At 38.6% G+C, this 13,008-nt stretch overlaps 1 long non-coding RNA gene across 2 annotated transcripts in view; it reads left to right on the forward strand.

Annotated features, from left to right (window-relative positions):
• Nucleotides 1-13,008, forward strand: part of LOC134529660 (uncharacterized) — a 526,173-nt gene that overhangs the window by 145,340 nt on the left and 367,825 nt on the right. The window contains exon 1 of one of the 2 annotated variants that reach the window (XR_010074659.1): nucleotides 3,155-3,442. The exons of the other annotated variant lie outside the window; for it this stretch is intronic. This is a non-coding gene — a long non-coding RNA (uncharacterized LOC134529660). Of the gene's footprint in view, nucleotides 1-3,154; nucleotides 3,443-13,008 lie in introns of those variants that run through there. 2 annotated transcript variants of the gene reach the window in all.

Consider the following 13,008-nt stretch of genomic DNA (forward strand, 5'->3'; position numbering starts at 1 on the left):
GCATAATTCTTTTTTATGTATCAAAGATAATTAAATTTATGAAAATGCATTTTACAGCGTCTGTACTAAAAAGAGTTGATTCACTTGAGAAATAAGCATAATATGTAATTATGAATATTGTTTAAGTGAAACAAATTAATTAGTATTGATAAGCCGATTCGTATTCATTTGAATGCAAACTATCAGAGCCCAGGGAAAAGGCAGAAGCACTTAGATCCACACACTATTGTCTTTGAACGGTAGGTGGCTATCAAAATTTTGAAAATGTGGAATACGACGACGCAGTGAAAATGGTCACGTCATTATCTGTAGAAAGGCTGGAATGTATTCCATTATACTCTTGAACAGCGTTATCATTGTATCAAATGTAGTTTTGACATGCCCTGAACGACACTAAAAAAAATTATAATATAAAATAAACCAGTCACATGCAATCAACACGGAAAGCAGCCAATGGACAATATACTCCGACCCAACTAATCTGTATACAAGTATGTGGAGTTTATCTTGGTACAAAAAAAATAACACGAATTTTGCAAGTCTCTCAAAATCACTAAGAGCTTCATATTTTTTCCAATGACTGAACATGGCTGATGTTAAGAGATTGGATATATAACCCATCATATTAGGTTTCCTTACATTTAAACATCACTCTCAGTAAATAAAACTTTTTTTTAATTGCTCGAGATTGAATCAACAAAAATTATGTAATCTTTTATTTTTAAGCAGTAAAGTTATTATTGAATTCTGTCAGACTTGTAAGAACTGGGAAAAATTATTTGATTACTTTTTTCAGGGGACTTCAAAAAAAAACAAGTTTTACATTTGGAAAAGTCCTAAGCCATGAATAGAGCTACATCAATAAACATTCTTATAAAACGAAGATAAATAATTACAATTATAGATAATCATTAAAATATTTAAGGTAAGAGTAAGTTTACAATAACTAATTACATCCAATTATGTGACATTCAAACCTGACTTTTTGTTCATGCATTCAACTGGTTACCTGGCTTTTAACTAATTGACAAAGACAGTTGTAAAGGAATTTACTTGAATGATTAAAATTGTTTATTGTTCTTTAAAAGTGTAGGGATATGGAGGAGAATGGTAGCTGACCGATGGGCATGCTCCTAAGGGTTAAAGTATTCTGTTTCACTCTGACTTGGACAGTTGCTCTTGAGTCAATACCTCGTGTTTGGGCTGAAGTATGTCGTGTTCCGTGGTGGTGACGGTTATTTTCGTGCATGACGTGAGGTCTAAGCTATCAGAAATTAATAAAATATCAATTATGTGCAAGCTCCCTAACTATCGCAACTACTTCGTCATACAATGCTAGAAATTACAGTTGATTTCGGTCATCTCAATGATGAATTTAACTCAAATAAACGAAGAGTTCTTCGTAATTTAGAAATACTGAATCTTCGTAGAAACTGTGCCGCATTTTGGCTTCCGAGTTTACTTTTCGTTCTTAACAAAAGTAATCACACACGGGGACCAAATAATAGTGTTCTTGCTGCAAACGTAACCAGTTTTCGTATGTTTTGTTATAATATCAAAAATTCTTTTGGATATTCATTCATGTTCAAAGTATGTTAACTCAATGTCCGTAAATTTACAAAGATAGCCGTTAATTTACGAAGATCACTGAATAATTTGTAACCAGCGTTCTTCGTAAATAGAACATGAAGAACATGAACATTTTTAACCTCGTAGAGAGCCTGCTGTGCTCTTCCGTGATGTCGTTGTGTCTTCTGTATTCAAGCGCGTACGCAGAATTGCTTTTGAGGGGGGAGGGAGAATCCCTTTGCCTTCTGTTTGCTTTAAAATTATTTTAAGGATTTCTTAGGATTTCGGAAAGTGGGGGAAAATACACACCCCACATCCCCCCCCCCCCCCCCCACAACCGAAATCACCCATGCGTTCGCCTCTGTCTGTATTATCAGTTGTTTCGCCACTGGGGTCGTATGTATGTGGGTGTTTGGTGCCTGAGTTGGTTTTACGTATTAACTGATCCTATTTTATCATCCTGGTTGCTGTCAGCCTATTATGATCAGCTTTGCTAACATAATTTGATTTTTTTTCCTCACGGGATTGAATTCTCTGTGTTATCTCAACATGTAATATTTGACATCAGCAGGTATTGGCTTGTTTTTCATAAACACACGAAGCAGTACATTACTGATATTTTCTACAACAACAAGTTTAAACGAGCACCGAGAGTGAGATCATGTTACGTGAACGAAGAAATAATTTTAATTTCTGTAAAGCAGGTGAATACATTTCTCCAGTTTCAAAGCTGTAGGCCTAGTCCCTTAACTCACAAAAGAAAAAACATAATTTTTGCATCGTTAACCAAAAGAGTTCCTCTTCGAAAACGTTTTAAACATTCCTGCTGCGAAAACACGCCAAAGTGCGATTCAGAAGACTGAAAATAAGCTTATGTTAATTAATCTGAGCGGTAGAGAGAGAGAGAGAGAGAGAGAGAGAGAGACGGAGAGGCAGCGGGACGGAGTTGAATCCGCTAAAGGATTCCTTTCAAAAAAGGGAACGGTTCGTAATCCTGTTTTAGTTTCACAGTTCATTTCCTTCCAACAGTTTTAAGTCTTTTCTGCGCAAACGATCGCGTCATTTAATAGACTCCCCATGCATAATAATGTTGTTTCCTTTGCGCTCGAGAGAGGAGGAAAAAAAAGTAGCCTACCATTTCTATCACTTTTCTGTTCGTGATTTACTTTGTCCGGCACGGGTCCGCACAAAGTTTTGGTGCGGGGTATGGGAAATGAGAGGGAGAAAGAGAACAAAAAAAAAATTGGCGCGTTGGTGTGGGTAAGAGCAACAGCGAGAAAGGTGGGCGGTTGCCCATGGCGAAAAAGGGGAAGGAATGAGCAGGGCGGAGGAGGTGAATTTTGGTTACGAAGTAGACGCTAATTCTGTTAGATAGCAGCACGAGCACGTAAAACGAGGAGCTCGGAACCAGGGTGGAGGGGGAAGTAGAGGAGGGTGACCAGACGTTTTGCTCGTAGAGGGGAGCGGTGAGGCGCGGTAGGGGAAGGTAGGGTTGGAGCAGGGAAGGGGAGGGGGCCAGAGAGAGGCTGGGCACTGAAACCAGCGGTCCAGGGCGTCAGTCAGTGGTTTCGCGCGCTGCGGTGCGGTCCGTTTCTCGCGAGCGTCTGTGCGCGTTTGGGCCCGGTACTCGGCGCCACCCCATTCGCTCTACGGAAGGTTCGCCGACGGGTGTGAGGTTCGCGAGCGGACTTTCCACTCTCTCCCTTCTCCGTGTCGCGAAGAAGGAAAAATAAATAAACAAGTGCGGACGTCTGTACCGACTCACGGGTGTTCAATCGCCTGCGAATTATTGTTTTTTTTTTTTTTCTTTCGAAGGGCGGGCCGGTCCCAGCCCGCACTCTATCCGACAACTCTGGTCTATCTTCGTTCGGTGGTGAGTCTTCTATTACAGATTTACATGTATGTAACTACAAACTCTGTTTAGTATGTTCAACAACTAAGTAGTTTCGCAGGAGCCTCGTATTTGACAGGAAATCCCAAAACCCTCGTGTTTCTTCTTCTTATTATTTTTGCAACGGCTGCAACTGTGAAATGAGTTCTTGTTACACGGACACATTACCATCAATTATGCATTTAAGTTTATTCAGTGGCGCTTGTTTTTTTTTCTTCATGGATCTGATTTCATTTTATGCAGCGGATGCGACATACGATTATTAGGTATGAGCGACATGATGCAAAAAAAAAACTTAACAAATAAGCGTTTGATTAAATTGAAATCTGGGTAATACTGGAAATACGTTGTTTCAGGTAAACTAGGTGAATAATAACTATAGCAAAAGTTTAGATATATTAGGTCAACTACATAAACTACGTAGTAGCTACGTATTAAAGACATATTTTTAATGAAGCTTGTAAAGAAGCTTCTATCCTACAGAGAACAATATTTTGTCTGTATGGTAGGTATTCGTTTAGATGCATCCTCTTCCATGGTTAATCCTTCGCTGTTGGCGACCGGAACAAGAACTGCTCGTCGTTGGTCTCGGCTCGGGAGTTCAACAGGCTGGACGCGTCGGCACTCCGGCCAATGAAACGGACGATTGCGCTCTGTTCACGCTGTAAACGTGAAGTGGGATTTATGTGGGCGCGGCGGGAGTCCGGCCGCATTTTCACGCCTTTTCACTCGGCCATTAATTAGCCCACCCTCCCCCTAGCTGACCACCACAATCAAATTTTCGGGCCGGTTTCCGCAGTCATCAATTAGCGGCGTCGAAGCCGAGCCCGTAATCCCTGGACGTGCTGAGAGAGGGCGCTTCGCACACGCGATTACCCCGCGAGTGCTGCAAGCCAGCGGCGACGTGAGCGAGGCGCGACACTTCATCAACCCAAGCCAGGACACTTTGTTCGACAAGCGAAGGAGCATTATAACATATAAACCAAATGTTTTATTAAATTAATTAATTATTAAGTTGGCAGTATCAAAATGATCTCTAACTATTTCCGTTTTCATTAACATAAAATAATAGGTGTTGAATCACTTCAACCTGATGTTAGTTATGGTGAAAAATATATATTCATTATTAACCACTACATATACGGCATCTGTATGCCTTTTTTTAAAATTTCCACACAACTTTACAATGAATAGATTTTCCTCGCTATTATTCACACTATAAAATCAGGTGTTTCCGTTACGTATCCGGCGAGTTCAAACAAGTTTAGGTACTAGAAAAATACTTTTTAGAAACAAAACATTTACTTCCATCAAATAGAGACGTAAAGAAAAAAATTATGAGTATGTGCAATTACTGCAAAAAAAAATCCGACACATTTCAGTAAAAATACATATTTCCAGAGTTAAATATTACTTTAACGTTGCGCTAGCTTATCCTTGACACTAACTGTAAGCATTTGTTGCTAAGCAAAAATTATATAATTAATAATTTTTAATCGCAAGGTTATGCCCAGAAATGATAAAGAACACGTGTCATCGAATATTTTAGAATACTCTTAACCATATAAAGCCATAATCTTAAAACATAATTAAATTCGTACGAGAACCCATCACCGATGCCGAATCATTTACACACGAGCAACATGTTTTAGTGAACCGCAATAAATTTAATTAAATTATTGTATTACGAGCAACTGATAACTAGAAAACTGCATAATTCGCGTTATTATTCGGGGAGAGGCTGAAATGAATACCTTTATACACTTGAACTGCTATATAGGTAGATCATAGGAAGTAAAAACTCAGCCCAAAGGACACGGACACAATACAAATGATACAAACAAATTTAATCCAGCCGGAAGGTAAAATGTGGCAGCCAATGTAAAATAAGCGTCGACTTATTTGTGTTCAAGAGTGTAAAGTTCACATTGTTACCAGAAAGAAACGCAAATTTTGCAGATCACTATTGATACTATTTTTCCGGTATCCTTCACACGCTTATTACGTGAAAGTAACGACATTTATAGAACGTTTATTAGCTCATATTAAAAGAGCTGGGTTTGCTTTAAATTAAAGAAAATTACTTTTACAATATTTTGTAACTTTACTAATTTTTAGAGTTTAGAAATTGATGAAATAGAATTCCGTTGTTTATTAAACTAAGTCTATATAAATACACGATTATATAATTAAGTTATTGAAAGAAAAAATATACTTAAGAACTATAGAGAAAAACAGCAGGATCGATAAGCACTTTCGAAAGGACAAGAGGTAACTATCTACACTCGATACAACGGCTCGCGGTAAACTGGCTGATATTTTCTCGTTAAAAGCAGCTTTGATATCCCTTGCATAAAGCGCATGCACTTTAGCATTAAAAAATGCTGTGAGAAAATTACTCCAATCGCGCATTGCGATGGAATGTTTAGTAACGTCTGATGATTAGATGCTTGCGTTATAAGGTTCGACTGCATCAAGTACTTGTTTTAATTTGACTTCCATCTCTGGTCTTGGTTTATTTCCGTTCAGTGGGGAATCTGTTTTCACAAATATATATTCAGGTGTAGACGAGAGTAAGTACTTATAGAATGTATGATAAAAAAATATACTGTGAATGAATTTTATAGCAGTAACCACTGATGCTTCTTATAATTAAACCATTAAGTCCGATAGTCTGATCCGTTGAGATATTCAGTGTCAAGTTTGAACCAGTTGTTACTTGTCAGTCGGCTTCCTGAGCCAGGAGAGTGAGGTCGTGATTACCGTGTCTGTCGCGCGCTATGGATAGAGACCAGGATAATTTCGCGGATTCGTCTGCCTTCAGGGTAGAATTCATTGTAATAGGTTACTGATCATAAGTTTGCTTTACTATTGATTAGTTTCATAGCGAGAACATTTTTATCCTTGTAAATTTACAATATCTGATTCGTTTGATTCTCTCCTAGCTGAGCATAGATGACTCACGGTCGTAGAAAGGCGTGTCTAAATAACTGTGGTCCAATAATGAACAAAGTGCGAGAAAGTGAAGGTTTGCATTCTAACTTGCGACTTGAACGCACGAAATTTTGGTTTATCGATCATGGTCATGGATTTCCAACAAAACTTGTTTGTTTGTGAAACGGAGACCAGTAAAATAGGCCAATGGCTTCCTCCATCATAACGTACAGTGCCGCACTTCACTTCTGATCCGTGAGTTTTTGGCCGAACAAAAGGTTCCTGTCTGTCCACGTCCAGAAGTAATTCCAATCATGGAACCAACCTTGGGATAAGTGCGCACTGATATCCAAGAAGAATATTTCGAAGGACTAAAGTTCAAATTTGATTTAAGATTATTGCTTTGTTCGTGATAAAAGTTTTCACCGTTTTTTGTAATCACACCTCGCACGTACTTCTCAGATTTAGATATGTGCTAATGGGTAGATACCAGGAAAATAAGTTTTTTTTCTGGTACTGGAATAGACTCCTCACACGTCTTCTGTCACATTGACTTCTGATATATTTTACTTTATGCTCGTATTACATTTGGTTCATACGAATGTAGATTTTTTAAAATTGGTTTACTATTCTTGGGAGCGTTGAATACGAAAGTCAAACGTATAATTATACACACTAACCTGTATAAAATATAAAAACCCATAGTAAAGAAAAAAACTTTAAGATATTGTTTGGAAGAAATAAAAACCTAAAATATTGTGCCGTACTTTGAAATTGCTTGAAGTAAAGACATGAGAGTTTTTAAATATAAAGTTAACAACAATTTTGATTTGTCATCGTAAAGGTGGTGTGACCTCTTGACTGTCGGTTCGTAAATTTGTTTATTTGCTGAATCGATCAGTAACTTGATTGCGTTACGAGTTTTACGTTTAAACGCAGAATTTATTTTTCTGAGACCTAGGACATCAATTTTGCACTAATTTTAATTTTTTTTTATGCCATGCTTATAATCAGTTCGGCCTCTTTTATTCACTGGCTGCTGCGAATTATTGCTAGGAACTGTAAAAATGCGCAGTTTCAGTGACCTCAAGGAAAGACTCCACAATACCACATACTCGGGGAAATGCCACCTGCTCATTGGCTTGTGACATGTCAACTGGAATGCTTGCGGTTCGATACTTCTTTGGTTGAAGTTTTTTTTTTTTTTTTTTTTTTTACTGTCTTGAAGTCCTTCAGATAAACTGTGGGTAAAGACAGGAAAATTTCACGGATTCATTTTGGGTTGTGTTGGAATCCAAATATACGTGCTTTCATAATATTACTTCTGTGATATGCTCACAGTTTATCTGAACGGCTTCGAGCCATTGAAAACAATTCAACCAAATAATTATATAATCTAAAACATTCTTTTGACAGGTCTCACAACTTAGTAGCCAAAGAGCAAGTGGCATTTCCCCGATTATGTAGAAGATCGGGGAGCCTATTCTAGAGTAATTTAAACCGCGAATTTTTACAGTACCTATTCATTGATTGTCATTTGCTTTTATTCTTTAAAGAGGGGAGGGGGTGCTGTTTCTCAAATGACTCATGAACCAATGATATGGTATAGTTGAATGAACAAGCGATTGTTATCTAGCCTGTCGTAAAATAATAATGGGAAAATGCAGTCCCTTACTAGTTTGATTCTGTAATAAACGTAATGACGTTCATATTCAATTTATTAATTTTTTTGTTATTATATAACAGAAAAGTAAATTTGACTCCCAGCAGGGTAGTTGGAGTTTAAGATTAAACCAATGTTACTTATAAATACTAATTTTTATTCCTACCTTTAAACCTAACCCTTTTTATCTCGGCTTGTAGAAGTGGAGCTGTTTCCGTGACAGAAATAATTTAGGCACATGAGCCAAATACCAGACAGCGTTATTCGATTCCTAACCCCGGCTTGCAGTTTCAGATCCTGACCTAGGATTGAAGACGTTGTAAAAGATTTCAAAGAGAGATAGGTTGGGTGAGCATGACCTTCTTAAATTTTATTTTGAGGTATTAATCGTGATGAAATCTATTGGCGTTTTAAGGGGGATTAGTCCCCGCCATCTTGGATTTTTCATATTTTTTTTTTACCTAATTATAATTTTGGAACTTTTGTCCCAATTTTGGGGAATGTCAAGGTATAAATCATATCTCAGACATTCTAAACCACATTTGTTTTTAGCCTGTAAGCGCCGCAAGTATATAACTTGTTATTTTTCACGTGACAGTCTACAAATACCATAATAATTACATAAGTTCATGAGTGTTGACTTCAACAAGTAGCCAAGGATAAGTTCTATGTCCTATCAAACCAAAACATTCTCCACGAAAGCTTTTTAGCATGTGTATCAAAATATTTGAAATTGCGAGATGGTGAGGCTTAATCCCCCTTAAATGAATACGTTGAAGAAGCAGGCAACTTCTCAAATAACATTGTGCTCAAGTATGCTGCGATTGATATACATGCTGCTTAAATATTGACAGTAATTTATAAACCTCAAATGGATTGGTTGTTCTTTTTTTAAACTTTATTTTATAAGGGCTACGAAAATTAAATTTAAACTTAAGTAAATCTCAATAAAAATAGCGTCCATTATAATCAGCAATTTGTTCTGTGTGATCCTTGCTGCGAGAAACTTTTGAGTTATCTGTTACATTGGGTGCCAACTTATAATAGCTGTTAGCATAGTAATAAATTATTAATGTATTAAAATCGGAAACAAGAGAGATTTTATGGTAGAGAAGATTACTTTATTATTTTATAATTTATGAAATGTTTTTAATGTACCCAAGATTTTTTTAAACTGGCTTTCAGTAGAAACCGGTAAATTTCGCGTTATACTAGAATCCAAAGACATTTCCCTTCATGTTGCTTATATGATTGGTTTAAAGTTTTCAACCAAAGAAGTATCGAATCCCAAGTATTTCCGTTGACAGGTCTCACAAGTCAGTAGCCAATGAGCATATGGCATTTCCCCGAGTGTTTGGGGTATTGTAGTGTCTATCGTGGAGGTAATTGAAACCGGGAATTTTCCCAGTACCTATAGCTGTAAGTGGCCAGGTAAGTTTTTTTTTGCACTTAAAAGTACCAATAATAACCCAATTTCATTGCGACTGAATGGCTTGATTCTGCATTAAAATAACAACCTACGGGCAAACACAAATAACAATAAACTTTTGTGTCATCTTAGCAAAAAATTTCCAAATAAATGCTACAATATCTAACATTATTTCAAGGTATCCATTATATCTAAATATTTACAATAAAATGTAATTTTTTTGGCAAGAGCAACAGTGGAATTATAATGGGGAAAAAAAGGGAGGTAGTTATTCACATTTCCCGCCCTTTGATTTCAAATTATTTACTTTTATTGTTTGGAATGATAGATTTCTAGAATTTGGTTTTTGTTTTTTTGGGGGGGGGGATATATTTGACGCCCCCCCCCATTTCCTCTATACGTAGCATAAACAACACTTACTACTTGCAGGTATGTCAAGAATTACTTAGCAAAATCCCAGGTTATCTATCGAGGCATGGCATTGCATTGAAATCTATCACTAGGGGCATGTATTGTTCGCGAAAAAAAATCTGATTGCTCAATAGACCTCAGTAAGGTATTCCTACGATAGTGAATTTTCTCTTTTAATTGGCAGCCGTCTGTAAGAGAAGACATTGTCCTATTTGACCGACCCACACAGGACGCGTTTGCTCACGCACTGGATGACTGTGACGGGTGTGCTGACAGTAGATATGTACCTGAAATAAACCCAGCCAACCACGAAACAATGACCTCGTTACAAACTTTTAACGTACATTTGATCTAGAAATCTTTTTGCGAGAAAAGTGCATGGCCCTGCATCACTATCCAACGTAGGTAACTATTTGACGTTTGTAATTGTAATTCAAGCTTAACACGCCACTTAGTGAAATATTCGTGTTAAATGATAACGTAGATAATAATTTTCACACTTTTTTTCCTTTTTTTTCCCCTCGACTTTAAATTACAATTTGTATTTTACAAACACCCCTAGTTATTTACGTAAGTTATTTTAAAGTTACGTACTGATACAATTTTGTTTTTTAAAAAAATATATATATAAATTCTGATAATAAAATTCTTCAAAATTATTATTGGTACTTTGGTATTTTAATCAAATGCAACATACGTTTAATGTACAAAATCGTTTAGGATATGGAATGTCTTAACATGAAAACAATATATTGATATTATTTTTTACTTTATTGGTTAAATAAAATATTTTTAATGTGGTACAGTTTTATATTCATGGGAATTACACACGTTCTGTGAATTAGAAGCTGGAATCCCATAAACCAATTTAAATAGGGGCCAATATATATTTCGTCAAATATGGCTGGCAAGGAAAGAAATTTAACGGAGAGATGAACAATGTGTATTAAAACCTAATAACAGAGTGATTATATCGCTTTGCTTGTAATGTGTCATTGGTAGAGTCATTTGCACTCGGCTAAATTTTTCCTGTCAAGATATGTGTCAAAAAGTGAATAGTTTCCTGCCTGTGATTTCTGGAATCATTATAACCACGTCTTACAATTAATACTATTTTTTTTTTTTTTTTGCGAAAAATGCACGTACAGTTTTGCTGGATACACTTTAATTCATCGAATTATTTTTTTTCTAATTTATAAACACTGACTTAATTTTGGGCACATATTGTTTAATATTTCCTGGAAAGTTTCGGTGAGACATGATTTTCCTCTGCTGCCCAAACCAATGAAAAAGCGGTTACTCTGCCACTGGACGTTCCAGATTTTTCCGAAGCAGCAAGGTAAAGCTAGTGTTATGAAAAGTATCTTGAGGCGAAAATATTTCTCGAAACATGTTTCTCAAGTATTTCTTCATAATTACATTAAGGTCCTAGATCTATCACAACTTGCGTTATTTTCTGGTTCCAGGGCAAACTCCACCCCCTTGTACACAAATAACTCAGAACGTATTTTTAGAGCCACGATTATTTTACGAATTAATTTCACTCCAGGCTATAATCAACCTGCCTATACATCAACAGGTTTTTTTGAGAGTTCTAATTGGTCCATAGTAAAGTCATATAATTTGGCGTGTTACACTAAATTGGGAAGGCAATTGTTCCCTTGTTCATTGCTATCGTCTCGTATTATTTTTGAAAAGGTTTTTTGAGAATAGCTGAGAGTTAAAACACTGTAGGTAACATCGTCTGTGTTTGGAGATTGGTCATTTTTAGAGAACCGAAATTTTTGCACATTTTTAGTTGCCAGTTAAACTGCACGATGACTAGCTAGGAAAGAAGTAAGCGAGTTAGATAGTGCTAATTAACAAGTATAACATTGTTCTCTCTAAGACATTCACCAATGGGAAAGCGAGCATGAGTTGAGCACACCTATGACCTTTAATTCTGTCTGGGTCTCTAGTAATGTTTCTTTCAGGTACATTTATACTGTAAGCATTAAAAGTAATCGTGGAAGTAAACGCGTCCTAAATGGTCCAGTCAAATAAGGCAATGGCTTCTCTCGCAGACGGCCGCCAATTACAAGGAATAAACCGCTGGTGCGGATATATCTTGTTACAATCTAAGAGGCATTCATAATTTTTTCCCCGTGAAAAATGCCTGCCCCTACTTATTTGACTGGTTGTAGCCAGTTAAAACACTAAAACACGGTAGTTTGAAACCCAGCGAGCACAGAGTCTGACTGACGTGCGGGCCAGCGAGCACAGAGTCCGACTGACGTGCGGGCCAGCAAGCACAGAGTCCGACTGACGTGCGGGCCAGCGAGCACAGTCCGACTGACGTGCGGGCCAGCGAGCACAGAGTCCGACTGACGTGCGGGCCAGCGAGCACAGAGTCCGACTGACATGCGGGCCAGCGAGCACAGAGTCAGACTGACGTGCGCGCCAGCGAGCACAGAGTCCGACTGACGTGCGGGCCAGCGAGCACAGAGTCCGACTGACGTGCGGGCCAGCGAGCACAGAGTCAGACTGACGTGCGGGCCAGCGAGTACAGTCCGACTGACGTGCGGGCCAGCGAGCACAGAGTCCGACTGACGTGTGGGTTAAACGAGCACAGAGTCCGACTGACGTGCGGGCCAGCGAGCACAGAGTCCGACTGACATGCGGGCCAGCGAGCACAGAGTCCGACTGAAGTGCGGGCCAGCGAGCACAGAGTCCGACTGACGTGCGGGCCAGCGAGCACAGAGTCCGACTGACGTGCGGGCCAGCGAGCACAGAGTCCGACTGACATGCGGGCCAGCGAGCACAGAGTCAGACTGACGTGCGCGCCAGCGAGCACAGAGTCCGACTGACGTGCGGGCCAGCGAGCACAGAGTCCGACTGACGCGCGGGCCAGGAAGCTCGCCGCCCGGGCGCACGGCCCCGGGGGAACGGAAGGGCGCGCGATGACGGAAACCGCCGGAAGTGATCGTCTTTTAATCATGAAGTCAGATTCGTTGACCTTTCATTCCCCTCCCTCGGGTGTTCCCAAGGGGTGCTAGGGAGTATCAGGGCGGTATGACGAGGGGCGGAGGTGATTGAAAGGAACGCGGTTGTTGTCAGGATTGAAGGGTGAAA

Source organism: Bacillus rossius, chromosome 1 (genome assembly GCF_032445375.1).
Source record: "Bacillus rossius redtenbacheri isolate Brsri chromosome 1, Brsri_v3, whole genome shotgun sequence".
In the NCBI taxonomy this organism is placed as follows: Eukaryota; Metazoa; Arthropoda; class Insecta; order Phasmatodea; family Bacillidae; genus Bacillus; species Bacillus rossius.